The sequence below is a fragment of the Lissotriton helveticus genome, chromosome 6, assembly GCF_964261635.1.
Source record: "Lissotriton helveticus chromosome 6, aLisHel1.1, whole genome shotgun sequence".
Classification (NCBI taxonomy): domain Eukaryota; kingdom Metazoa; phylum Chordata; class Amphibia; order Caudata; family Salamandridae; genus Lissotriton; species Lissotriton helveticus.
The window spans coordinates 1,293,939,922-1,293,944,126 of NC_136067.1; the positions used below are offsets into that span (position 1 = coordinate 1,293,939,922).

A 4,205-nucleotide genomic window follows, 5' to 3' on the forward strand; every position below is an offset into this window, starting at 1 on the left:
CATAGGTGCATTTAAAATCGAGTCTCTAGCCCATTCGGGAGCCCTGAAATTTAGGACTATGCAGTCCCCATTTATCTCCTTTTTACTCGGTCCCACCCATCCTACTCTCTGCGTGGAAATAATCTGATTTGCCCCTCTTGTTGGAAATCCACAGTTTTTGGCAAGCCAGTACAGTGCTTTGTTTTTCAGGGTTTCCTGGTTTTCGAATTGGGTGGGCTTTAGTTTAGGGACATTAGCAAGGATAGCTACATACGATCTACATTCTGGTGGTAGGTTAATCATAGCAGGGATAATGTTATTAATGTGTTGCATAGGTGTTGACATGTTCTTGTTGTTATGAATGGGGCCACCTGTCTCCCTTTGTCCCGCATTGGCTTTCTGACCCATCTTTGTATTTGGCCCAATGGCAGGTAACTTTTTCGGTTCACTTACTGTTGCTGCTGGGGTTGGAATACTAGGTACTCTGCTTGCACTACTTTGCTTATTGTTATTATTATTACTGGGTTTCCCAGTTGGTGCATTATTTACAGGTAGCTTTACTTGTGTTCCAAGGTGTTCTAAGAGATCTAAGTTAGCTAAACCCAGTTTTTCCAAGTTCTCCACTTTTTCACTTAAGACCTTTAATCTTTTGGTTACTGGTGCAATGTGGGATTTCATCATGCTCTCTATTTGTTGAGCCAAACCCTCTGTGTTAGTTAGAGTTGGATCTTTCTTTCGTTTGTATCTATATCCCTTGCCCAATCTATTAGCAACCAACAGTTTCCTATTGTGAGCAGATTTATGTTTAGGTCGATTAGACCCGTGATTGCTCGTACTACTTAGCAGACTAATGCTAGATGAATCAGCTATGGGTATAATGTCGTTAGTGTCACAGCCATCCATCTCCACTGTGACAATAGGCACATCATTCGATATTAAAGGATGAGTTATCTCACTTGTTATCAGGTTCGGAGTTAGTGACAGTCTACTCTCCCTAGCAGCAAACACAGTAGGTTCTAATGGTTGCGGTATATCAACTTGGTTCAACTCATTTCCTGGCAAACCTACATAGGATTGTAGCAGCATTGAATCATGTAATAAATCTGTCACACTTGATGTATTTACAGGTGAGTTTACTACTTGTGGGTTTTGGCTTATAAGACACATACTTGGTGGGAGAGATAATCGTCTCTCAGTATTTTCAATAGCATTAACAACAACCCCAAAAGTTTGTTGCAGCATTCTGTCAATTGCCGTTAGAGTAGGTAATGGGGTTGGCGCCAGTGTCAATTTCTTGGTTACTGATCTTGTATGCATGGGAGTTTTTTTGGCCGTAACCCTGCTTTTGGCCTCCATCAGTAATTTAATTAGCCACTACCAGTTTGTGCAAGAACATAGGGGGTGGTTACCTTTGTCGGTGTAGTGGCAAAGCCAAGGGAGGTGGGCCAGCCCGGTCTCTTTCGGCCTCTTAGGGCCTTAGAGGGCCCGCCCTTTGCCCGGGCTCAGCCCGGCGTCCCGCGAGGCGGGGCTTACAGCACCTTTATGCGCCGCCTGGTGCCGTCCGATATCACGTGTGCAGCAGGGCTCGCTGGGAGTTGTGGTCCCCTACCCGCACTCCACTCGGCAGTTAGGCCGGTAAGTTGACTAAACCGGCGAGACAGCGGGAGGCAGGTGGGGGGGTCCGGTCTCGAGGTGGAAATGTGGCAAAGAGTTCACTCGCCGCAGCAGCAGGCAACAACAACAACGTTTATAGTTAGTTTAATTGATAGTAAGTTATGATTTACATTGTGCATAGGGGATGTGAAGATCCTCCTGTGCTAGTCAGTCTGGTCCGTGGTTACTGCCAAGGCTGTGCAGCTGTGTGCACCTTTCTTTGATGATGGGAAAGAGGGGAGTTTACCTGCATCAAGAGGATGGCTCCATCTTTGGGCTATACTTGGGAATTAGCTCTGAAGGAATTGTATTATTTTAACTGTGTGTCTTAGTTTAATTAAGGCAAATCCTACCCTGACTTCACTGAGGGGACCTTTTACTAACTCTGCTACTTGAGACCCTATATTCATAACTTCTTGAGTTAGGCTCTTGAACATTTCTGCATTTTACCATGAACTTTAAATCGGTTCATTTCCGGCTGACACCTGCTGCTTAGGGTTTCCTCTTTGCCACTGTCAAATGCGTATTTTAGACTAGAGTAGTCCCTTTGTGGAACAAATATATTTTCTCATTTGCTTTGTGTCCTTTATAATGATTTGCGTTGCGTTGTTCATTACTTGATACATCTCGGAGGACTGATCAAGAATGCTGAATTTCATGCTTATTTGATCGATTGATTACTGGATGAATTAAGCTTGTAACTTTGACTAATTTGCTATTAAACCTTTATGCTTGAAGTCCATCCTCTCTGTTGTTTTTGTGGAGCCAAATTGGTTTCATTGTAATTTGAAATTGATTTTCTGATTTAAGTTCACAAGATAGACTTTCAGCTAAGAACGAAGGTTCATACGACTAATTTGCGCAATATGTTTGATGACTTTACCAGAGCTAGAAGGTATAGAAAATTGTGCTGCATCAATTGGAACCTCCCAATTCCATTGCTTTATTTTCAAGTCAATTCAAGAATTACTTTATTTCGGCCTAACAAGGCCATAAAAGCACAATTAAAAAACAAGTTGCGTTCTTTTACTTTTAACGTGAGGTGATTGTAGTAGGAAATATCAAACCCTGAATATCGAAGGGACAGAATATTGTAACAACAATATCAAGGAACAAAATATTGACAGAGAAGCCCTTTTCTCGGTCTCCTGCGAGAATGGATACCATTCTCAACAACCAGACTGTGGTCATCCCCGACAAGGTGGACATCACTATGAAAGGGCACACTGTAATTGTGAGGGCCCCCGGGGAAGTCTTCGCCGGGACTTCAATCATATTAATGTTGAGCTCTGTTTCATAGGCAAGAAGCATAGGAAGTTTTGTGTTGACAAATGGTGGGGTAATCGCAAAGAGCTGGCCACGGTGCGCACAATCTGCAGCCATGTGCTAAACATGATTAAGGGTGTCACATTGGGCTTTCGTTACAAGATTAGGTCTGTGTACATTTCCCTATTAATGTAGTCGTTCAGGACACTGGCTCGCTAGTAGATATACGTAACGTCTTGGGTGGAAAGATCTGAAGAGTGCACATGAGGCAAGGTGTCAACTGTGCACTTTCTCAAGCCCAGAAGGACGAGTTGATTCTTAAAGGGAATGACTTTGAACTAGTTTCAAATTCAGCTGCCTTGATCCAGTAAGCCACCACCGTAAAGAACAAGGATATCTGAAAGTTCTCGGATGGTATCTATGTTTCAGAGAAGTGTACTGTCCAGCAACTGGAAGAATAAGCTTGATGTCTAAGCCACCAACTGAAGAATATCTGTAAATATAAATGGTCTGCCAGAATAGCACCAAAAGATCTTTGTGGTGCAAAATTAAAATAGAAATGTATTCTTCTTTGAAAGGGAAGTGCACATACCATCCACAAATAAATACATGTGTTGCACATATATACCACCTGATATGTGGAGTTAGGTATAGAAAATGTATATACAGGGCCGGACTGGCTACCGGGCAGTTTGGAATGCTGCAGAGCTGCTGCCTGATATTACTGCAGTGGAGGCTGATTTCGTCCATGGAGACCTGCGTGTGCTGCGAAATACTGAAAGCAAAACGAATTTCGTTTAGCTCACGCAGGTCCCCATTAACGAAATCAACCCCCAGCTCAGCAGCATTCCTAACTGCCCGGTAGCCAGTCCGGCCCTGTGTATATAGACTTAACTTTCAATATTGGTCCCTCAATATTGTTGAAACAATATTCTCTCCTGTCTATATCCAGGAAGCAATATTCCCAGTCTATATCGCTGAGGAGAGGGACCAGGGTTTCTAGAAATGAAAATGATCTTGATAAATATGATCATGTTCCTTCTGGCACTGCAAATAAGAGGTGGAAAGAACCTAAACGCTGCACGAAAATCCTAGATTACAGCACATGGGTCGATGAAGAGTTCATCAGTGCATTTTATGTGGTTGAACCCCAGCATTATACAATGCCTGAGTCCCTGCTAAAGAGAATTACCCTGCTTACTGGAGGGGGCATAGATTTTACAAAAAGTGCATGCTAAGTGGGTTTATACCTGTGCCTAGCAGGTGATCCATATTCCGAACCCAGTCCTGCTCAGAATACCTGTGTT

At 43.1% G+C, this 4,205-nt stretch overlaps 1 pseudogene; it reads left to right on the plus strand.

The window, feature by feature from the left end:
• Positions 1-2,788: 2,788 nt before the first annotated feature.
• LOC144761714 (large ribosomal subunit protein uL6 pseudogene) lies at positions 2,789-3,359 on the plus strand (annotated as a pseudogene).
• Positions 3,360-4,205: the final 846 nt, after the last annotated feature.